We start from the raw sequence: 25,859 nt of genomic DNA, 5'->3' as shown, positions 1-25,859 counted from the left end.
TTGTTTCAAATGCGGAAAAAAAGGTAATCTTGCACGGTTTTGTAAAGCTATTGGGTCCAACAAAGGAGGCACACAATTCGTCAGGTCTTTTGAAGAAGACTTTATTGACTCAAGTGATGAAAATGTTGTCTTCTTCATCCCTACAATCTGAGGGAAATTGCATCTATGGGTGGTTCACGCAAGAGGAAGTCTCCTGCATGTGATATATGTGTGAATGGAAAACATGTGAATTTCTTGGCTGATTCTGGTTCCCCATTTACCCGTATCAATTCTAATGATTTTGGTGTTGGTCAGATGACATTCAATTACACCAGTACAAAATAAGAATGTTTGCTTATGGGGGCAAAAGAGTGTAAGTTCTTGGTAAATTTGAAGCCAATATGGAATTCTGTGTGGATCTTACCTCAGGAACTGTGAACATTGTAGAGGATGGTGCAAATTTGTTGGGAGGGGAGGAGCAAGGAGAGCTGGGTATTATTCTCGATCCCAATCATCCTGACATGCTCTTATCTAGACGGGAGACACGCACATTTTACAATCCATCCTCATCTTCCAACCTGTCCGGTGCGGTGAAGGTGGGACACTTATCTGGTGAAGAGTGGATTCAGAAGTATCTTGAAGTTTTTTGCGACAAACTTGGAAAATGGAGTGGTTTTCAGCACCGCATCATCCTAAAAAATGTAGCAAAGTAAGTTGCACATAGGTGCGCAAGGTACCCGAGTTTGCGTGTTGAATTGAAGAATGAACTTGAACGTTTGTGTACTATGGATGTAATTGAGCCCATTGAAGGATCTGAATGGTTAGCCCCTATAGTTCTTGATTGCAAGGCTGATAAGTCCCTTAGGATGTGTGTGGACTTGCGCGATCTCAATGCCAACATTTGGGTTGATTGCCAGCCTTTGCCCAATATAAACGAAATGCTGGCGACATTAGATGGGGCCAAGTATTTTTCCTTGTTTGATATTTCCTCAGCTTATCATCAGGTTGAGCTAAGCAAAGACACCAGACATATTACCTCCTTCATGACACTGGAAGGAGCTTTCGGTTATAAACAAATGCCTTTTGATTTGGCATCCGCTTCCACAGGTGTTCAGCGTCTTATGGGCAATCTATTCAAAAACACAGCAGGAGTCATATTTTTCCAAGATGATATTCTGGTGTATGCACAAACTGAATTTGAGCATGATAGTAGAGTTAAGCATGTTCTTGATACTGTGAAACTACATGGCCTGACTTTAAGGAGGGCCAAGCGCAAATTTTTTCTGGAGGGTGTGGACTATTTGGGTCACCCTATTTCCTGTAATGGAGTTGAAACTAAAGTTAAAATTTTAGATGCCATTCAAAATGCTCCTGCACCCGCAAACAAAGATCAACTCTACTCTTTTCTAGGGCTAGTGGAGTACTATGCCAAGTTTGAGGGAAACTTTGCTGATAAGACCTCCTGACAAATACATTGTTTCCACCGATCCTAGCAACAGTGATGGTCGTGAAGAGATCATTGCATTTGCCTCCAGGACTCTTCGAGGTGCTGAGAACACTTACTCCACCATTGAGAAAGAGGTGTTAGCCTTATGGTGGGGTGTCTAATACTTTCGGAATTTTCTGTGGGGAATTGAGTTCATCCTTAGGACTGATCACAAACCTTTGGTCGACCTTTTCACCACCAAAGGTGGAGGTCGTGCCACACCACGGATTTCTAAATGGCAATATGGATTACAGGAATTTAATTATCGTTTGGCGTATGTGGCCGGTGCCGAAAGCAAGATTGCTGACAGTTTATCCCGCTTACCCCTTGTTGAAAGCATCAGCCAATTTCCTGTGGGGGATCACGACATCTTGTGTGCTGTTGGTGCTGTTGTTGACATTGTGAAGGGTGCACTTTCTGAGCGTGAGTGGTTGCAAGCTCTATCAGAGGACAATGAGATCAAGAGGGTTGTTGATTTGTTGGTTTATGGTTGGCCTATCGACAAGGATTTGTCTTCTGAATTAATTCCTTTCAAAAGGGTTTGCGATGAGTTGTCCATGATGGATGGAATCTTATGCAGGGGTGGTCTTTTGGTTGTTCCGGCATGCATGCGGAAAACAGTTTTAGATCGGGCTCAGGGGGGTCACCTTGGTCTTCGCGGTATGAAACACAGAGTCAGAAAGGACTTTTGGTGGCCCGGGTTAGACAGGTCCATCGAACATTATGTCAGGGATTGTTGTGCATGTGTTTTGAGCGACAAGACATGGGTAACTCGTCCCTCTCATATTCATCCTATTGCCGTGAAGAATTCACCCTGTTGCAAATTAGCTTTTGATGTTGCCGGTCCTTTTGGTATTGCGGGGAGTGCTCCTTTGTATGCACTGGTCTTGGTGGACTACATGTCCAAGTGGCCGGAGGTCAAGTTTGTGGAGTGTATTAATTCCTTGTCTGTCATTAACTTCCTCAAAGATGTGTTTCTCCATGAAGGGTTTCCTGAGGAAGTAGTGACTGATAATGGCACCCAGCTGGTGTCCTTGAAAGAACATGGCATTAAACATGTTTTAACTTCACTCTATCATCCCCGCAGCAATTGTCTTGTTGTACTCTTAAATCGTGTTATCAAAGATCAACTGCAATTGGCTTTGGTGAACGGTTTACACTGGAGAATGTCCATTGCTGACATATTGTGGGCAATCAGGACTACTCCTCATATCAGTACCGGGATGTCTCCCTTTACACTTCTCAGAGGTAGGGTTGCTGGTTCTAAGTTAAACAAAGATTGGATGTTTAGGAAAGAAGTCGATCTGGATAGACTCGGCAAGGTAGCGGATGTGAGAGCAGCTGTCCAATCAAAGTATGCCACTGTATCCAGGAGAGTTTCTCCTGTTTGTGTTGGTGATTGTGTGAGAATCATGAAGCCTGGCTTCATTCATAAGAGGACTTCTCAGTTTTCAGCTCCGGCTAAGGTGAGAGATGTGAAAGACCATGTGGTGGTGTTGGAGAATGAGAAGATCTGGAATAAATGTGCTATTTCTGTTGTTCCTCAATCCAAAATTGTGTACGTTGGAGGGAAAATGGGTGTTCATTTGGATCATTTTGCTCATTCTGGTCCCTATGATTATTCTGCTCACTCAAGTTCTTCTACCGCTGATGCAACTCGTGTTCATCCAGGTTGCTCTTCTGCTAATGTAATTCCTTCCAGTAAGGATGGGTGTCTGGACTGCACTTCTTTTAAAAGGATTTCTTGCAAGGCAAGATCTGCTCCTGTTAAGTTTCATTATTATGTTATGTATTGATGAATTGAGTTTCCTCTGTTGTTTAATCCATGTTTTATTTTATTTTATTAATTTGTTTTATTTTATTCTACTCATTTGTTTTTTCTTCCCTTTCTTTCCTCTTTCCCTTGTGAAGGAAGTGTGGTGTGTTGGGATCTATATTGGATTGTTCCTTGCCTTACAAGAATGTTCTTGTGGCTGTGTTTCCTACATGGAACATGGAATGTCCTGTTTTGGCAGTTGCTTCCCCGGAGCTGCCTTGACGGGACACAATAAATGAAGTAACTACTTGTACCTGTTTCGTACTTCTTTTCATAGTGGTTGTACCCTGATTGGTTGATGGGTTTATGGGAAATGTAGTTTATGTTGTTACTGTTTTGATTGGTTGCTGAAATTTGCAGTGAACATTGAGAAGCATAATACTCATCTCCGTGTCCGTGTGCCTCGGAGTGACCACACCAGTTGAGGGCGAAATATGCATCTCTAAATAAACACATGACAAGTTACACCACATGCTATGAATGTACTCCATATAGTTCTGAGCCACAGAGATTCTGCATGGTGATATTATTGGGCACGAAAAAATCAACAAAAAAAAAGATAAATGCATAAATACATAATGGCCTAAGCATTTCAAGCGTTGCAATATATATACTTTAGCTGAAAAATCAATTTTACTGGAAAAACAGCCTAGGTACCAGCAACCAGCGTGTCAGTGAAACCACTTCCTAATTAAGGAAAGTTTGCAAAGTTACGTTTTTAACCGCTGGATAAAATATCCTGCAAAAAATATTTTTAGCTCCTAGAAAAGTTAGGTATTTATCTTCCTGACATTGTGATTCGTTTAATATTTTAAGTCTACAGCAGAAGCTTAGCCTCAGTTTGCAGTTTAACCTTAATGACATTTGTGAAAACATGGTGCCTCAAGAGACACATTAGCTTAAACCTGCAGACATGCATCTGAGCTATTATATCGTTGAAGGAGGTAAGATTTCATTGGCTGAATTTAAAATAATCATTTATATAATCTATTCCGGCAATTTGAAATTTCCAGTAAATGCTTTTCCATTTAATAGTTTCAGAGGGCATTGGATATGGGACATGAAATACTGTAAGAGCTTCCCACAGATGCATATAATTGCCACAGAATTCATGTTGCTTATTCAATTTTAATGAATATTACAATTACACAACTAATGTTTAAATGATGATGTTTTCCGTTGCCATCTAGGCATCCTACAATGTGCGATTGTTTCATGATGAAGGGCAGCAAATAAAATATCAGTTTCACGAATTGCATTTGATTTCCAAGAGTCTCTAAAGGGAGTTAAAAATGATTGCAATAGATCTTTACCGGTAACTAAAACGTGAATTATAGAAACAGAAATGAGACAACATTTAATTTTTGTTACTTACTTTATCAAAATGGATTTACTTCAGCTGCTCTGATGTTCCTGTCAGCATGTTAGTAATAAACGATATGTATAATAAAAATGAGTTGCCAAATAGATTCCTTCCCACTTGCTGCAGGACACTTTGGGATTACATTCCACCTTCCTCTGGCTCCAGATCTCATCATGGGCTGTAATAGTTATGGTTTAGAGCCCCGGAGGTACTTGGCAGTGTTAACAGCTTTTACGCCCATGGCGAAAACCTTAAGCAGTGAGTTATACTTGCATTAATACAATGAGTTTAGAATGTGGATGCCTAACTACATTTACTCAAAAAGTGAGCTTACAGGATAACGGCGAATTCCATTTTAATTGCACTGCACCCGAAAGTATCTTGAAAGGTAATGACATTTACGCATGAGTGTTGTGACATTCAACAAGAGTGTCATCACTTTTTAACTTGTAGACTATTTCCAGAGTTAAGTGTTTTGTTCCCTTGTCATCGTGCTAACCAGTACAAAGTACTTCACAATTCATAACCTTACCATATAGTGATAGCAATATTTAGGGCTGCCTGCAACGCATTTACTTGCATTTCTATGTACTGAGGTGCAATAGCATGTATGCAATACACTCTACATACTAACAGATGGATGGTTACATGTAGCCATGAACCTGAAATTATGTTGGATGATGAGTGAGGACAATAAAGAGAATGGTACTATGTGTGTCTAGTACATACAACACTTGCAGGAGTCTGGCAAAGTGTGAGGGTGTACTAGCATAATATTGACATTTAAATATAGACCTTCCAAACTATTCTGCCCTTAATATCGATTACCAGAATATCAATACAGTAAGCAATATAGGTAATTGTATGTTTACTATACTTAACTCTATATAGTTCTACCTTGATGATGTATATCTCTTCAAGGTGCATAGCTGTGGAATTAAGAATGGCAATTCTATACTTGCCAATATATAAGTTTCTTCAAGATATTCTGAGAGTCAAAATTGTTATCATGATATTTTGGAATGTTGATATTTTTGTCTTAGATATTCTTACACATACCTGAACGGGTATGGTACAGTAGAGTCAGTACTTGAAATGTTCTGTCTCACAAACGAATGCCAAGTTTAAGGCTGGAGCAGGAACAGCCTTGAGATTCCACAAGAGGACATTCCAGTCAAGCAGTGTTAGATGTGAAGTAGCCCTGAAGAAGACCTATGCTGGGGTGTTGGAAACAGCATTGATAGCAGAGTGCAGAGGTCGGGTAGGTGTGAGGCAGGGTAGAATTTTGGTCAGGTAGAGGTAAAATATTCTGGATTAATTTACTAAATCAAGATCAGAGTTGTTTCTTGCAGAAAAGCAGCTTACTTGACATGGAATGGGACAGTTGAGCTACTGTCAAGAGTCCTGGATTGGCCCTTTCTGCAGGGTTATCCACAAACATTTTGTTTTCACCCTCCTGGTTTGTGAACCCGCTGTTGTTGGGTTTTAGGGCTCTGCTCACTTTACCAGTGCTAACCACTGCAAAAATGTTTGTGCTCTCTCTTTAAAGCATGGTAGAATTGACTTACATCCAATAGGCTTATAGGTCCCTAGTAAAGTAGCTTCCTGTGCCCAAGGCATGTAAATGAAATGATTTAAGTGAGTCTACAGCACTTATTGTGCCACCCACTTAAGTAGCCCCGTAAATATGTCTCAGTTTTGCAATTGGAGCCTGTGTGTACAGTTTTCAAACTACCATGTTGACCTAGCCAAGTAAAGCTTTTTCCCAGCCCTAAACCTTCCTTTGTAGGTCTCGCTGAGCCCAGCGCATGCGCTGGCTCGGAGAGACATTTTGGATGTGGCTTTTTTAAGTGCTGCTGGCTGGCCTAGCGCTTGCGTGCACGTGAGCATGCACGTGCGCTGCCGCCATGCGCTAGGCCAGCCAGCAGCACTCAGGAACGCCATTAGTGCGTCATCACGATCACTTTCACTTTCACAGCGATCGGGATGACTTTCGTAGCATTGGCCGCCCGCGCACACAACTCCCGCTTCTCCCCTTCCCCCACCACATATCGCGTCTCGCGGCCCCGCGCGTGGCCAATGCTTGTTTCTTTTCTTACATGTCTTAGCTTGTTTTATATTTCAATGCTACATAAGGTGAATAATTTTCTATTCATGACCATCTTACTCAAAGGCAATTTAACTGTTCCCAAAACTAATCAACTAAAAAACTTATACGGATCGGTCCCAAGCCACAGCACAGTAGTGACACCTCTCTTGATGGGAAAGTAATATGTCGAAATGTTTTGGAAGAAGACAACTCTGAAGAGTTCCATTTAAACAAAAGCCAAGATTGCCGAAGTAAAGGATTGGCTATGTCGGTCTGCTTCTAACAATGCCTGTATTTTTTTTAGTCGGAAAAAAAATGCAACAAAAAAAGCTCGGATTCCTAATTAATAAATGGAACGGAAAATAGCAGCTAGAATTTTTATTTCTATGATTTAAAATTTTAAACTGGTAAAGAAAACGCTAAAGACTGCGACAATCAACACTACTGCAATGTACACCTGTAGATCATTTGTAAAGACATATCCTCAGAGACACTGAACAGCTTAACTTTCACACAGCGCTTTTCAAAAACTCCCCATATCATTTAAAAACGAGCACTGGCAAAGCCAATGCGACTTGTTTCTATTTAAATGACAGTGCTTCGTGATTGTGGAATTTGTTTCTGTTATAGTTTGTTTTATTATATTAACTGATTTAGCAAACGGTAACCCTTCACCTCCGTCCCTACAGTCCACTCATTCCAATCACACACATGTATTCATGTAATGGATCCAGCGCACAAAAACTACAAAGTTCTCACAGAATCTCTACAAGTACTAGGCCGGCTTCAACCCAAAGCATAGCAGAGTCCTTCGTGCACTTGTAAGTCAGATTGTCACTCTCAGGCGTCCTACCAGTGAATTCAGTCCCTTCTACAGACAAATGAGCCGCAGTCTAGAACTGATCATGTAGGCACTGCGCCCTTCATTCCATCTCACAACTGTGGAACTTTCATTCCATCTCACAACTGTGGAACTACCCTAGAATGTCAACGCCTGCCACATACATGTATATAATTCCCTTTAATATCTGGTGTGTCCCCTTGTACGTGGAGGGAGAATGACTATCCCAAGAGCGAACTCATTTTTCTGTTACTAACCCGAGCTTTACTTTTTAAATGCTATTACTCCATCTCGGATTCCCCATCTCTCTCCTGTTCCTGTCTCCGCTTTCTCTCTTCTCAGGCCCACTGCTCCAGACTATGCTTTCGCCACACCTCTTCCTGAGGGTCCTACAAGAATGTTGCTCTCTCAAATTCCCCAGCCCTTCTCCTTCCCCTCTGTCCTGTGACTCTGGAGTGCTAATTCACATTTTAGGGTCTTGCCAAAACCTAAACTACCTAAGGGGGGATCCCTGGCATACAGGACATGGGTACCAAAGACAAGGAGGAGGTGGTCTCGAGGCAAATCTGCAAAACCAGCGAGTGGACACTGTTGGGGGCAGTATGGGGGAAACGTGTACTTTGGGACTCGACGAGCCGGCGTCCACAGCACCCTCCTCTGGGGTGCCTCCATGCAGCTTTCTCATTTCTGTCCATCATGAAATTGATAATGATCTCGCTCACCTTAAGAGTCTTTTATCTCTATCCCAACACATCCCTTCAACTTATCGATAGACACATTTTTCAGGCTTGCATATTCACATTTACTGTCTGCCATCCTTATGTGCTTGTGTGTCCAAGGGCTTAACCTTACTATTGAGCCCAAAATGAGCTCTAGGTTCACCCCTTTAGCACTTGACCCTCAGGGTAGAGCACTTAACCCTTGGGGTTAGACACAGAGAACTCAATAAATCAACCAATACAAATCTATAACTAAATATCCAGCGAGCACTTAATAGCTGAAAGAAGTATATTACTCACAACCTTCATAACTCAATACCACACATAATGATACATATGGCAGCAAAATTATATTGGGGCACGAATAACATACAGTGATTACAAGGAAAACAGCCACAGCTATTTCACTGGGACAAATTCATTGTATAACTCATTCAACAGTTTATAATCTTAGGGCTTCCCACGCAAGGGTTGGAATTTGGAAGTCTCTGGAGAAGGCAGACCTGGCTGAGCGCCAGTATTTCATGATAGTCGCTCCCCAATAAATGAGGACTTTGCCCTTCCACCATGTTCCATGCTCTCGTGGCAATTGAGTGTATTGCACAACAAAGCAACTCTCTACATCTGCAACGATATGCAAGATTGAAGGGCACTGTGCAAATGCCACTTCTATACACGCTGGCGACATAGAACATACCAATGTAACATCGCCTAGGTTGTGCAGGCCAGCAACTCTAAAACAAGCATTGGCATAGCCAATAGGTCTCGCCTTTGGGACCTTTTAAGTGTTTAGCTATGCAACGGTTAATATTGTTGCACCAAGGATTTTGTGCTGGATAACTAAACACTTACAAGGTCCCAAAGGCGAGACCTATTGGCTATGCCAATGCTTGTTAATACATATGTCATCCCTAGGGTAGGCCCTGGGCAACTCAGAGGGCAGGGTGCAATGTACTTGAAAGGTGGGACATATACTTTTTAGTTTTACGTACCCTGATACTGAAAGTCTCTTAAATTTGTTTTTCACTACTGCACGGGCTGCCTCTCCTATAGGATAACATTGGAGTTGCTTAATTACATTTTATAAGCTATAATTTCCTAATTGGAACATCTAACCAGTAAATGTTTTTTTGTCTTTGGAAGTGTAATGAAGAATCCCCTCTCATGGTGAAGTCGGATTTTGAATTACAATTTTGAAAATGCCACTTTGAGATAGTTATCATTTTCCTTCCATAACCATTTAGTGCCTGTAGACATTTTGTGGGTCATATGACTTGGTTTAGCCAACAGTTGAACCTCCTAGACAGCCACTCACAATAGAAAGCTTAGTTATGCCTGAATCGGACATCAGTGGCAGGATTGAAGGGCAGAATTGGGCAAAGCCCTACTTACATTTTAATAGGCTATGTCCTGCATCCACACAAAGGGCTGCATAGCCCCTGACGTTAGAATGGAGCCAGAACAGGGAAGGCAGAATGCCTGGGGCTTCAAACGGAGTTCTAGAAGCTTCTCTCCCCTTCCAAAGGAAAGAGACCAGGTATAAATATTGGGCCTCAGACACCAACTCTTCAGTTCATTTGGACCTGTTGGTACTCTGCCAGATAGAAGAAATGCTGTGCTGCTACAAGGACCACCACTCTGTTGTACTGCTGCTCTGAAGGACTTCTTCTCTGCTGTGCTGACCTGCTGCCCTCTTGACTGGGTGCGAAGACTGGACCTGCATCTACTGAACCCTGGACTCCAAAGTGAATTGAAGGGCTAGTTGGCAAGCCTCCTGACTAGATCTTCAGGGACTAAAGGCTCTAAGTACCTTTAACTGAGCACCTGGACTCTACCATCTGTGAGTCTACATTGCCAAGTGGTGCCACCGTAGCTCTGGACCCTTGGATGTGGGACTAAGGTTCTTTGCCAACCTCTGCAGACCCAGCAGAACAAATGCATCCCCTCTGCTGTGCGGTGCAATCCTGAGCAGAACGAACACATTGTCATTGCTGCGTGTACCTCCACCATCACAAAAGACCCACATCACATTGCAGCCTGCTGCCTTTTCAGACTCACCACTACGCAATGCATCCTTGGCATGGGCCCTCACACCCTTCATAGATGGCAGCCTTGACGACGACAACGGAATCTGGATCACAGCCTCGCAGCTCTTTGGACCGATACAGTGCCCGACTGTGCAATGCATCCTCAAAGCTGGATGTTTCATCGCAAGCCCTCATTGACGGGCCCCTCGACAACAGCCCAGGCCCTTGCACTGCAGCCTTGCTGCACCTTGGAACCAATGCATCCCTTCAGCTGCACGATGCATCTTCGATGCGCTTCCATGCAATGCACTACAAACCAGGATTTAAGGGAACTTTGTTCAGCGGGACTAACTGGGTCAGTCTAGCCGGCCTGTGCTCCATCACGGCCAGTCTGAACATGTGATATCCACAGGTGAGGCTTTGTGCTTCTTGGGGTAATTTTCACTAAAATCTTCAAAATTGAACATCTCTAGATCTACTGAGGATTTTTTGTTATTTTGGTCTGTTTTATTTATGAACAATTTCTAATCTAGTGAAAGATCTTTTTTTTTTTACTTTATTACTGTTGAAGTATTCCACAATTACTTTAAACTGTGCCACTAAGTTAAGTATGAGTACCTTGTGCTAAGCGACCAGTGGGAAGACCACAGATTAACTTAAGGTTGGCTTGTGTCTTACTCTGACAAGGATTGCAGTTGTTGCATAACTAGGACTCACACCCTGTGGAAATTAAACTGTTGTGTTGATCTATATCTGGGTCAGTTTTTCTTTTTTGATTGAAAATTGGAATAAATGTCGCAGTTGTTTCTTTTAGTTTTTTTCCCTTTCCATCTTTTCCATTTCTTGTTTTGCGTTCAAATCTTTTTCCATTTATTCTTTGAGATAGCATCATATTCCATAGGGGAATTTAATGCCATACTTTTATTAGGGGAATGGGTAGCTCCTTGAGTCTGAGGAATGTTAGTACCCGTTATCAGGGTTGCCGGTTTCTGGCTTTATATCAGTTTTTAACGCAGGAGTCTTGGCTTCTATGTACTTCCACTGTTATAATATGCATGTTTTGCTGATGTAGCACTATGGGGTTTGGGCATTAAGTGGCTATTTGTGTTAGATTCTTTGTTACAATGGGGGTGATACATGTGGCACCCACGATTACTGAAGATAAAATTATATTATGAGTGTTACATGAAGTAAAGCAAGAATTACCATCCATTCTTGTGTTACGGCAGTTTGAGAAGTAGTATGTTGGACTTTGGAGTGTAACAGTTATGTTTTGTGACTGAAAATAGCATCTTGTGCTATTTATGCATCATCGCTTTAACTTTGACTTTCTGATTGACATAGGATAAACACAATTTAGGAAGGGCGGGGTATACGAGTGAAACACTTACAATAGGGTTAAAGAAAATTAAGATATGTGTATGAGTAGACAAAAAAACAAGGGAACCCTGTAAGTCAAGAGGGACTGAGGGTAAAAAATACATTACAAGGAACAGTGGTCCCTACTATAGGAACATGAAGTCATGGACACAGAACTACAATTAGAGCTGTGTTGGTATACATTCAAATGGAACCTTGTTACCGCTGTGGTTGTATGAGGCCGGGATACACAAGAAGTCAGGATACGGGAGCCAGGGAACGTTCCTTGGCTCCTGTATCCTCATTTCTTGTGCATCCTGGCCTCTTACAACCACAGCAGTAACAAGGTTCCAATTGCTTCATCCAATTCGGAACCTGGGTTCCCAGGGCACAACGGGCATTATATCGATTCTTGACCTGTCTGCATTCTCCTATGTTTGCCAACACTTGATGGGTATTGAATACCACACAGAGGATTTTCTTACACAGAAACAAATCCTCCCCCATGTCATTTTCTCAGGCTATATCTCAGTCATATGCAAAAACAACAGTTGATGGACAGAATGCAGAACAATTTCATACATTCACCCCAGTACAGAGATCCGGGCCTAAATCCATCGTTTTTTTGCTCACCATAACCATCAAGTGTTGGTAAACTGTCCATCAACTGTTGTTTTTGCATGTATCTCAGTCATATACATCTCTTTGTCCTGATGATAATCCCCTTATTTTAGGATTGACTCTAATTGGGTTATTACGATCTATGTGGAGCACAAGATGTTCTTTACATTGTGACTGTTGTAAATATGTATTGTGCCTTGATAGTCACATTGGATGCAAATGCGTGAGGTCTGGAAATCTGCTGAATTCCATACCCCTCATTTTAACCAACTGCATTGTTTTTATTTTGTGTTCTTGTTTTTTTATTTGTTGTTTAATAAATGCATTGCTGTCCATTGGATGTATACCAACACAGCCCTAATTGTAGTTCTGTGTCTATGACTTCATGTTCCTTTAGTAGGGACCACTGTTTCTTGCAATATGTTGAAGTTTCCATAGCCTCCCTCAATAGCTCCTTTATTGTGGTATGCATGTTCTCGAATCGAGAGTCAACAGCTACAGTAAATTGTTCTAATGATTCTAATAATGTTGTTTGTATATCAAATTTGTTCGATTGATATTCTAGGGCCTTTGATGTGTTGTCTAGAGTCTAAAACAGACAAATCCAAATGTCTGGCTCCATGCATCTGCTGTCTTCCCATGGAGTTCGGCCAACCCCCTTTGCGTTGAATGGCGTACAATTGTTCCAACACTCTGTTTTGCTATTTTGTAGCAGCGTATAATGGTTCCAGCATTCAAGCTCATTGTCATTTTTTTGAAGTGTTGATGGATGCGCACTCAAAGTAGCCCCTGCTGATTTGGGGGATTAAATGATTGAGGTATTTATAGCTTATTTGGATGTTTTTGGCAGAGCCCAGGGAGAAGACAAATGAACATTTGTTTTTTGTTTTGTTTCTGGTGTAGACTGGAACCTGGTTTTGACAGGCCAAGTACTGAACAATGAAGAGAGGAGTGGAGGTTGTTCTACGTTCGCCAAAAGTTCTTTATTTTTTTCCGACCAAGCTCTAGTGCGTATATTTTAACAACTTGGTACAAGTTTTGTTCCTGTTGTTGCTGAGCTTCCTTCTGTATCTAGTTTATGTGATTTCTTTTGTTTCCCAATTTTATCGCCTCTAGGGAGAGGGATGTTTCCTTGTGGTTCATTTATTATTGTTAAGCTCTTGGTTACAAATTGCTCTGTTCTCTTGGTTACCATTTAGGTGATCTGGCTCCGCTCGGCTTTGTTTAGCTGCTTAGCTTTAACTGTAACTGGGTTTAGGTTTCTATTCCACCTTGTTTTAGGAGCGTTTAATGGCATAGCACATGGTCTGTTGATATTAGTTAGTTAGTTGTCAAAGAAAAGTGTTATAGGCTTGATTCTGTGTATTAAGTGGGCGACTTGCAACTCACTGACGTGGCGTGACAATGACTTCAGGTGCTTGCAGCTCAGCTCCGTTGTGGCACTGAGAGAGCATTAATTTTGTGCAGCAAGTGACAGAAAAGTCTTGCAACTGCCTTTTGCTGAATGGACAAACAACACTATGCATAACATTTGTATGCATGGGGCTAGAAGCTGGGCGGCCAGGCGGTAGCTACTGTCACTGTATGTGATCACGTGAACATAGAATCATACGCAATGAGTAAAACATCAGGCTGGTAACTGTGCCAATGCATGGTGACTGAATGAAATTGTCTGTTGCCAGCCAACTGCAAAGGTCTGTGTGTTCTGGGCAGTTCACCTGCCTCAGGCTTGTTTTGGAACTGCTAGAAACCACCTGCAAACCACTTGTTTCTGGTTTCAGAGGTACTAGAGCCTTACTTCATACTCCATACTGCACTTTGCTGTCTTACCTGCCTTGGCTCAAGTTGTGCTGGGGGTCCAGCCATAATCCAAAACCGCGTCCAGTGTCCGAGGTCCAGAAACGGAGACCACCGACCTGCGGCCGCTCTGCCACTCCATGGAGCTTGCTGAGAGATACGTGGCTTGCATAGCATGTGATCACGCTGTACGTGTTCCTTCACGAACAATGGCGGATTTAGAATATGCTCTGGGAACAGTATTTCACACCTCATCAAAGATTAGCACTGAGAGGGCCAGCTGCATGGACATCATTTGAAGTTAGTTAGGGGTTGCAGCTCTGACCTCTAGCTTGCTCCCTGCTACTCCTGGTGCGTCCTTTGCAACCCCTGGCCTCGGAGAGGGCAAATGTTTTGACCATCCCTGACTACCTTCAAAGGACGTGCATTGCCAGCTGCAGGTAGGCTGTAGCTTATAAGCCCATTAGACCTTTAGACAGAAAAAGTATACTTTTTTTAAAAGTTCCTTTTCCTGTGTGTATTTGAATAAGTATTTGAGATATTGGTTCAATGAATCTTGAAGAGGATTTAAGCCAAAGATACAAAATAGTTATTTAATTGTGCTTTAACTGTTCTTATAGCACAAGCAACAGTCATTCAATAAAAATACAGTTTCAGGGCCAGTCACTGGAGGAACATGACAATCTTCATTTCTTACTTGGGCCACTTTATACACAGGGCACCCTGCCTTGTGGGCTGCAAGGCTTATTTAGAGATGTCTTACTTAATGTTTAAAATTAAGGTTCCCTCATGTCAAAAAGCGTTATTTTGAGGGGTCTTCCTGCAGGCTGAAAAGCTTCAGAATCTAGCTACACATATTGTCATGAAGCCATGCTTTCACTGTCAGCATTGTGGATGGCACAATGTTTGCTTCTCTACTCAGATGGCATGGAACGTCCATGCCCTTGGTATATTTCCTGCAGCATATAGAATGTGCTTCTTTGGGATTAGACAATTTTATCATGATTTAGGGGTCATAGCATTTGCACAGGAGAATGGGCAGCAATGCCCTAGTGAGTAGAGTTAAAATACCAGCAGCTTTAGTCTAGAGAAAATGGGGGTGACAACACAAAAAAAGAGGCATTTTTTCACAGAAGACAACAGCAGCTGTAGATAAATAAAGATCTTTTTCATGTATTCCTTTCCAAAACTATCTGACATATTTTCAAGAGGCCAATCTTTACATTTAGTCTGATGGTCTTTGCATTTTATGTAGCAGGGACATGTGACTATTAGGATTGGTAGCAGCCTGGTTTTAAGAAGAAAAAGAAAGTATAGATTGTATGCTCTCTAAACACAGAGCACTTGAAAGGGTTTGAAACAAGCCACTGACCACCTCCTCTAACTAGATGGACTTCACACAGCAGACTGAATATGTTTTGTCATGGATATCTATGTACAATGGTAAAATATCTGCCTTTGGTGTCGATCAAAGTGTCAATCAATAGCATTGCGACTTGAATGAGAAATTGATCATCAATGCCTTTATGGAACGTCTCCCACACAACCTTATTTCATTACACGGTATTACCATGTTTATTTTAAGATTGTGTGTCTCTCGCAGATCGTATGTAATATTAGTAGCACTTTTATATCTGCAAACTTAGTGGACAGAGCAGGTAATTTGTAGAGCAATGCATACGCTAGTGTTAATGTTTATATTTAGGTTGCTTTCTGATGTTTGACTGGAATGTAGATAGCAACAGGGGAACAGAGAAATCTTCTAAATCTGCATGAAGTCTGACAGTTTCACATTAACATAACGGGATCCCTGGATTTATTTGGGTATTTGATCAAAAAGAATTTGCCTCCTTCCCATCCCCAGTTGTTATTTTTTTTTATTTTCTTGAAAGCACAATATCAGGGGTAACCTCTCCAGTCCGCATCTGCAGTGGAGCTCAGCATTCGAGTTATCTTAACTAGGCCTGAATCTCTGTCCCTAAGAAAGAACTTGAAAAGCAAATAGCTATGGCTTTAACATTGCATTGCAACCAACAGCTTCTCTGCATACTTAACTTTGCATGTGATAGCAAATTAAAGCAAGAGCTTGTTGCATAAGCTACGAGTTGGTGTAGCTCTACAAGGTGTGCTTTCCTACCCACAGATGACACAGGTGACAATGAATTTGGGTTACTAGAAATCCTGCGCAGGGATTAGTAACACCGTGGTAACAGTATCAGACCTATTTCATTATTCACAACATCACAAACACACTGCTTAAGTAAAAGTATTTCTTACTACAGGAAGAGTCTGTTTCTCAGTAAATCTAAAACAACCACAGAAAATATTACAAAAACAGCAAGAAGGCATTTTATAAATAATCAGAATGAACATTTCTAGCATGTTTAAAATGTAATCTAAAAGCTAACACCCTAATTACTGATTCTATGCTCAACACTTAAAAAGCATGGAAGGCAGGGCAAATGGCAGTCTAGAGTTTCTTAAGGAGAAGAGATGCTCTGCATACCTTGTTGACAGCTTTCTTTATCAGCAGAGGCGTGAACTTAGTGTTCCCCTCAAAGGGCAAACACAAGCTGCAGACTCCAGATCTCAGCTTTTTTGGCTTCAGGTAAAAGGCATCATATGCACCATATCAGAAGTGCTAATTGTGCTGGCAAAGGTGAAACCATCTCTGTGCGACAACTGGGTGAAGGACCTCTCCTGACAAGTTGTCAAGTGACAGTCCTTATATACTAAATCTTAGGAATGTCTGACATGAGTTTAGAAATGTCTGACATGGTGTGCGGCCTAGACTTTTCCTTATGAACATATAGGTGAAAGGATGTAATTATTTTGGCTATATGGCTGTATTTGTTCCTATTCAACCATGAGATGGTGAAGAGTACACATATGACCCAGAAGAATGCCACATCAGGTGTTACACCTGTGTAATTAGTTAAATGATTTGACGCTTTGATAGTTTTAAGAAATATAATGTCAGACGACATCTGAATCAATTGGCAGACATGACAATGATCCTGCATAATTCGTGAAAGATGATGCCTTCCATGGTTTACGGTTTTGAAGATAGTAATTTAAAACAAGATAGTAAATTAAAGCAAGAGCTTGTTGCATAAGCTACAACTTTGGCTTAGCTCTACAAGCTCTACATCTACAAAGATGGCAACTTTCCTTATCAAAGATGGAATCGGACATACATAAAATTGAGTCAGACCTTAGGGGCTTCACATCAATCCCAGCTTGTACGTCTGAATGTGACAGCATAGGGGCGTATCTAACCAATAGGGATTTATCTTCTGTTTAGGGAGATGTATGTTCTCATGATACTGAGGTTTAAAATACAAAGAACAAAATATACACTTAATCCAACTATGTGTAAAATACAATAAAACACTTAACATATCAAAAATTTTAATGAATCATACATCAAAGTTATAAAATGAAGGCAATCAATATATCAAAATGGCTATACTTATAGTGAGGAAGCATAGCAAAACTTGAATACTTGTAAGCCTTGCACTGTTTCAAATAATTTGAGGACAATATATATGCATTATAATCTTTCTAGAGGGTTGTACGTGTGTTGGCGATTAAACATACCAGTGACGATATGAAGAAGGCCAGATTAAAAATATGCAGTATAAAAAATAAAATCTAAAAGTAAAAAGAGTCGTATAAAAATAACAGTTTTCTTCAGTTCAAAGGTCATACAGGTTTTTGTGGTATTCATGGTGATTACAGGTCATTGGTCAACTTATATATTGAGTTCATTCCACATCAGAGGACAGTCAACATCGTTGGGTGCACACGCAGCATATGATCTTTACCAAACCCATACAGTGTTTGATCATTGTTGACAGTCTGTGTATTTGATGGCCCAGCAATAGGTTGCTCATCTGAAGCACTCAATGGTAATTATTGCTCCTTTCTAGTTGGCTTGATGGATAACAATGAGTCAAGCCACTCAACAAAAACTGCTTTGAAAAGTGCCACACGTGATATTGCTCTGTCGTAGGTAGCATTTTGTAGAAGGGACAGATGCATCGCTCTGCATTGTTTCTGGTGCTCATGTAGAGGTTGAACAATCATTACCATAGCAAGATAAGTCACTGGGGGCTGTCACAGCTTTAAGATCATTTCAGTCAGACCGTTAATGCAGCAGAATTCTGGTTTTATTTGTGTAGCATCCATTTTGGGAAATGTTAGCATACAGAGCTAGCTGAGTTTAAATTGCCAAGCACGTCCCACATAGCATGCTAGCATCTCTCTGCAGCTTTGCTCAGTTAGATACATGTACTCCTTATTGTCGATTTCCTTGTCAGAGCAGGAGAAAGATGATGGTATCACAGATGATTCGCAGCATGATGATTGGAAATCCTCCAAAAAGGCTTGTGAACAGAAAACACAAAATTGGCGGAATCAATCCAAATGCTGCTTTAAATCCAGTCACCAGACCAGATGTTCTTAAAAAGATGGCCAATGCCAGTTGTCAAAGACAAATTAAATATTCTTTATACAATATAAGCAAAATGTGTTGGGAATTGTGTTTGTAACAGTCTCTGAATCTCTGAAGCAGTTCTGGTTGTCTGCAGGTTATAAGTTTCAACTGCTAAAGTCAATGGAACTTCTTTATGTATTCAGACAGACAATAACTTGTTTAGATCATCAAAACACATAGATTTCATATTTGCTAGGCCAAGTGATCTTCCTAATGCTATTCGAGATGTGGGGTCCTTCCACAACACTTTATTGTTTCTGAAACTGTGATCAGGTTGAGCTGCTAGGGTTCCAACCCACAGCAAGTAACATTTGTTAGAAATAAATGACAATCATTATTCAGGAGTTCATGATGTGTGGAAATCAAAATAATAGGGGAAATTGATAAAATACAACCTAACCCAAGCATCAAAACACTACATATTCTATGTAAAGATATAGTATCACACAGAAGGGAATGTCCAAGGTGATTTCTACAATTTGCTGTTCTGATATACACGGGCCATCTTCATTTTCATTTAAACAGATGTGGGTAAAAGGAACTTTTCATGAACGAACAGTTGTGAATTGTACATAGTTTCATACCAGCCAATTTTTTAAAATATTTTGACAGTTGTGAAAATAAAAGGTTGTAATGGATAATGAAATAATAGGGTGTATTAACTAGGTAAGAGGTGAAGTGTCACTGACTGTAAATGGTGCATCCACCACTTTTTTATAATACGTAATAGTGTTAATGTAGATTCTTTCTTGCCCATTTTTTTGGAGTGAGTGTCAAATTTGATGGTTCAAACAGGGCTGTTTAATTGAGAAGTTGCAATGGCATGAAACCCGATCTTAATGTTTGTTTTGCTGAATTTCGTTTTTTGATTGTTCTTAACTGAGCCTGTCCATGTGGTAATAAATTCACATTCCGTTTCAGGAGGTCCAAGGCTGGGAACAAAATGTGATTTAATGAGTGCAGTTATTTAGAACGCATGTGCATTTCATTATTGATAACTTTAAAAACAATCTGTAAATGTTCTTGATCTTTTTGCCTAATTCTTTCCGCAGCTTCCTTCTTGTATATTTGTTTAATTAATTATAAAAAGTGCCATCATTGCTGCCTTGTGTGGAGGACTCCAAGTCCAAGGATTCCTTTAGGGACAGGACACTCTCACTCTAAGAAGCGCTGCCCTGTCTCCCGCTGCACAGGATGCTGTCATTGCTTCTTACGTGTGGGGGACTCCAAGTCCCAGGATTCTCAGTGTCTGGAAGAGCCATCAGCTGTTTTGGGGGCAGGACACTATCACGCTATAAAGCGCTGCCCCAACTCCTGCTGTGCGGGATGTGCACAGGCCATGCCCAGGCAGAGCCTGGGCCACGGGAGGGCCTGTCCCGCACCCATCATCACCAGGCATTGCTGGGGCAGGGCCGCCACCCTTTCATCTTTACTTTTCATCTCTCATAGCACATTGTTCAGCATCCATTGGGGTAAGAATTGTCGTTGTTACTTCTGAGGAGCTTTCTGATACTGTAGACATGCAAAACAAACTGGGCTTTAGAATATGTTTTTTTTTTTGACGTTACAATCTCTGCATCACATAAGGAGTCTCTGTTGATAGTTGTCTACCAAGTATCTATTTTTATAAAGACGCTTTGCAGTGCTTTTACTTTAGATGAGTGAAAACGGAAAGCGATAGACTTCCCACAGGGAAAGAAGGTGAAAAATCGTAAATCAGTTCTGCCAGCAGCTAAGAATGACTCAGCAAAAAATATAACATTAAATGACATTGATAATCTTATCGAGGAAGTTGAAGCTCGTTATGGGAGTGCAAAGGGCCCAGTATGCATTCAACCGTAGATTTGAAGAAAGTTCCCTCTATTTTTTTAAACTGGCAGAAAAGGAAAACTAAAATAAATTGTAACATTACAGTCTAATTTGATTTCTGCCTCAACTCAACTCAATACTGGCCTATTCGACCACAAAGCTGTTGATGCCCCCTCCCCTTTGAGCCCATACTTCCGATTCCACTGTACCCATTAGAAATACGCACTAAGAGATTTACAACATTGACTTCCCCTGTTCCTGAATTAGAACTACCTAGAATTCAGATTGAGGCTTGGGGCTCCTTAGAATTGCATTTTGGACTGCCCCCCTTGTATAGACACTAATATAATCATACATACTGGAAGCAATGACAGCCAAGTGCTTCATTTGGTTTGCAGACTGAGTTCTGTAGTTCTACAGACTTGTCAAATCAAAGAGTTTAGGCTGTTGGTGGCGGCATCCTGACAAAAGGTCCGCAAATAGTTCCAAATCTTGCTTCTTTATCACTTATTAATGAGAGGAACCAAAGTCGAGGCTTTGGCGGATGGCCTGATGAATTTGGAATTGCAGAATCGCCTTGCTGTTGAACCAAGGATTCGATTTATATTTAACCCTCCAACCTTTTGCTGTCCATTGCCCCAATTGAAGGGATACTGCCATGAACAGACTGAGCACTTGGACACATCAATGGTAGACTGACTGAATGAAGCATCTAAGTCTGCCACTGATTTTGATGAGGAACATTGTCCTACTTTGGTCTAGTTACTTTCCCTATGAACTCAATCATTCACACCTTTCCTTCTTTTAATACCCTTTCTTGGAATGTCACATTAATTAGGAGTAATTTGGATGATCCATTCTGGGGGACTTTTATTGACCAATTTGGCCTGTGTCATTTTCAAGAAACAGCTGCAATTGACCCCCACATTGATCAGGGTATGCATCTTATCACACACCTGCTACTAGAACAGGAAAGGGTCATCCATCTGGTGGCCTTCTTATTTGGGTTGAACTAGATATTAATGCCAAATTATGTGCTATTCCCTACATTTCACATGATATTATGGGCATTTTTTTTATCAGTAATGATAGCCATACCTATCACTTTTATATTGTCTATACTAGGATGTCTAGAGGAGGTGGGGAGATTGAGGTGATGCAGGACCTTGCCAAACATCAGGATCCCTTTGATTCTTATAATACCGCTATTTTTGCAGGTGACTTTAACTCTGGAAGAACATGTACGATTCTAAGATAATTACTTGGGATGACAGTGACCATAATGCCCTTTCATGCATACTGAATGATTTGTATTATCATATGACAGATGTCTCTATATCACTTGCTTCAAATCGTATGCCTTCCAATGACAAGCATAAAAGTAAATGAGGGTAATGTAGTCATTGATTCATGTGTAAGGAATACCATGGATGGGGCACTTAGAGAAGCGCGTTGGAGTTAGGTAAATTGAGCTACTGTCATAAAAGGAACTAATCTGGAACAAATAACATTACCAAGATAAATGATGTCCTGTTTCAAACTTTAGGGAAATGCTTTAGGCATGAACTATTTTTAAGCCTACAAGGGCTAGCCTTAAATCTAAATGCTCTTGGTACAATAAGACGTGCACTAATAAGAGAAATGAATTCCGACAGGCTCTTACACAGGACAATTCATCCCCAATTAGAATTCACAGGAAAGAGTATAAGCTGATGTGGTATCTCGTGTTCCTAGTCTGTGTCATGGTGGCATTGTAGCCATGACACCTGGAGCATGGTGACGTTTCACTATGACTATGGTAATGTTCTACACTGTGTTTCCTTGGTGTTGGAATGTCATTATTTGAATAGTTCTGACTCATACTGGCTGTTGCTCTTACTTTGGCTGGCTGTGGCTTGGATGGGTCCTCTTTCTTCTTTGGAATAAACCTGCTCAGCGTTTCTCACATTCCTGTGTGCAGCTTCATTTTTCTAGCTGAATTTAGAATCCTATAGCTGACCCTAGCTAAAGCACGTAAGAAATGGGAATCAAAGTTATGGGAATATATGTATGAGGCAGCTGCTTCAAAAGATGCTAAAACATCTTGGAAGCTGGTAGCAAATGGCAGCGAAGGTTCATCTAGATTATTACCAGATGCAATCCCACCAGGGGTCTGGAATGTCCATTTCTCTGATTTGTACAGGGTCCAGGAAAATGCTTTAGTAGCTGATGTCAGGCAACAATAAACTGCTTTTTATTCCTGTGCAGACCCTCTGGTGTTAGAACTGAGGGATACACTGGAAGCAATTAAAGCTATTACCCCTGGCAAAGCAGCCAGATCTGATGGGGTTCAGGTTGACCTATTTCTGGCTGATGTTGAGTCCTGGGCCTTCTATTTTAACAAGATGTCAAATTATATTTTGGAAGGGTTAATGTTCCAGCCAGTTGGAAGGTGGCTTATATTGTGCCTATTTATAAAAAGGGTCTGAGCGAATCTCCACTAAATGATAGGTCTATTAGTTTAATAGACATAGCCCAAAACATTTTTGCCAGACACATTTTAGAGATACTAAACTCTGAGATAGAAGACCTCCATGCCCTCTCCCCATTGCACGCTGGTTTCAGAACAGGGGTTAGTACCATTAATCAGATTTCTAGATTTCTAATAATATACTGGAAAAAACATTGTTATACAGAAGGAACGTCTTTATCTGGTCTTTGTTGACCTAAAGTCTGCATTGGACTTGTTCCCAGGACACATTTATGGGCTACCTTGACAAACAATGGGGTTCCATTAAACATTTTGGATATATTGGTTCACCTGCATCAGGACACCAATGCTCAGGTGAGAAGGGCCCAGGGTGGAGAGCTGCCTGAATGGATTGACATCAATAAATGGTGTTCGACAAGGCTGTGTCCTTGCACCCACCCCTTTCTCCCTATACCTTAATGATGTTATATCTTATGTAGAGGATGGCATAAATGATGCCTCTTGTCTGGGTGGTCGTCCAATTCTCTCCTACTTTTTGCTGATGAGAATCTCCTGATTTTGAAGCCCCCTAGTGGATTACAACATCTGGTGAACAAGTTTGAAAACTTTTGCACCGACAAAGGGCTTGTAATAAATCACTCTGAGACCACATTTATGACTCCAGGACTCCAAGAGGCTCATTCATGTTGGGGGGTTGTCCCTTAGAGAGGGTAAGTGAGTTTGACTATTTGGGGGTAAGGTTGACCAAATGTATGTCATGGCACTCCCAAGTTGAAAAGAGCAGCTTAAATTTAATTAATCAGACAATATAGAGCATCTCAAACTAGGATCATCTCACCTGCACTCAAGGTAAACAGAGTGAAAGCTGAAGGTAGTGGGCTTTTAGGAGCTGAAATATGGGGGCTTTTGAATCTTACTAGACTGGGCATAGTGGAGAGTAAATTTCAGAGAGCAATAACCAATCTCCCTTTAATGCCAATAAGACCAGATATGGTCCTTAATTCAATAATATATAAAGCCTAAATAAGACCACCACTCTATTGGAGAAGATTGAAGTACTCCGAAGGAATAGCGGATTATTGGTTTGCTAATGAGGTGGTGGCTTAATTGGATAGGTGCTCTAAAATAAAGTGTTTGCACTACATCAAAAAATGTTGACACAAATAGGTCTAGGAGAATATTGGTCCTTTTCGTCTCTTATGCCCCATTTAGCTAAATCCACACTCAAGGATGTATATTGGACATATTCATCTAACAGTGAATTCCAGAAAGCCACTCAGGGGTCACTTACCTCTCGTTTTATTTAGAATGTAAACCTATTAGCCAATTTGAACCTTTTTTGGATTTTATTAATCCAAAAAAGGTTCAAACTGGCTAATAGGTTATTAATCCATTACCTGCAAGGGTGCTTTTTCTTAAATTTTACTATGGTACCCTACCAATCATGTCTTTACTAGCAAATTGGAATCCATCAAAGATAACAAGCACTGTCTGCCCATTTTTACAACAGTCAGAGGAAACATTAATGCATCTTATTTTTTTCTGCATGTGTTATATTAGATCTAGGAAAACATGGATTATTCCTCTGTGCAACCAACTAGGTTGCCGTCAACTAGCGGTTGCTGTATCCCCTTCAGTAGAGATTTTTTGCAATTGTCTGTGCAGTACCTAAGTACCTTTACTGGAGCTGGATTATCAGATGTCAAGCGCTAGAATGATTATCAAGTATAGCTTTTCTATCAGGATCACCCCTTGTGTTAGCCCTATTGGTCTCATATATATGCTAGAACTATGATGTTTTTATTTTACATTTGTGTTAATTTTTTTATACATATTTATTTTAGACACTATCTTCTAGCTCTACTACTACGGGTAGGAGATATGATATCACTTTACATGTTAAAATACTATATCCCAATTTTATTATTGGGGGCTAGAATTATGATGCTTTTTTAACTTTATTTTAACTATGGTATATTAAATGTAGATAATTGTACTATTATTAGCTTGAATGAATTTAATGATGTAATTTAGGTTTAAATTACGTGTGTAGTTTTTTATGCACGTTTATGGGCAAATAGCCCGAAAAAAGTAATATGATGATAAATAGCGTATATTTCTGTTGGCAAGGAATCTTTTATTCCTTTTATGACGTGGTCCCAAAGAACATCAGAAAAATCTATGTTTTCATTGATTAAGGAAAAGTGCCTTTACAATTGAAAGACTAGTATGCCATTATTAACATAGCTTGCCTACACTATGTGCGATAACTTCTACATGTGTTTGTGTATTATAATGTGGGTCAGGACTATCAATCTTAGGTCCAGGAGTGTTGGGAAAGGAGACATTGCATACAAGTGTCGAAATCATAAAGCCATCAGGCTAAACCCTTGGGGGCTTATTTACCAGCCCACTGCACTGCTGGTGCATCACTTTTTTTGAAGCACCGGCAGCGCAATGTGCCTGCCCATATTTACAAGACCTAGTAAAGTCACCCTGTACGACTTTTCATGGCCTTGTAAATATGGGCCCCGTTCATGCATTACTCTGTGTGAAAGGGGTGTTCCATGAGTGTTACTGTGGGTGTTCCCACACAACATCATAGAATCTGACACATTCCCTGATTTACAAAGTGTTCTAAACCTGGGAATGCATCAGACACATACGCCTCTCAAGGGGAGGCGTAGGAGTGGTGCAACAAGGAGAAATACTTTTATTTCGCTTCTTTTTTTGCTCTTTTTATGTGTGCTGCATTGTCTGTTTCTCCTTAAGCCAGGAAGAGGAGGCAGTATAACTGTTTTGTTTCCCTTTATCCAAGGAATGATGAAGAGTGGTCTGCAAGATGGTACAAAAGCTTGCTTGTTGTGGATTTTCTCCCAACTAGGCCCCCAACTTTGGAATCCCACCAGTTGGCAGCAGTGAAAACCTTCTCTTTATAGGTGGAAGGTCAGAGTGGTTTCTGTTAGACAGCTTGTCTCTGACTTC

Source organism: Triturus cristatus, chromosome 5_2, assembly GCF_964204655.1.
Source record: "Triturus cristatus chromosome 5_2, aTriCri1.1, whole genome shotgun sequence".
NCBI lineage: Eukaryota > Metazoa > Chordata > Amphibia > Caudata > Salamandridae > Triturus > Triturus cristatus.
The sequence above is the reverse complement of the archived record's forward strand: the minus strand, read 5'-3'. Positions refer to the sequence as shown.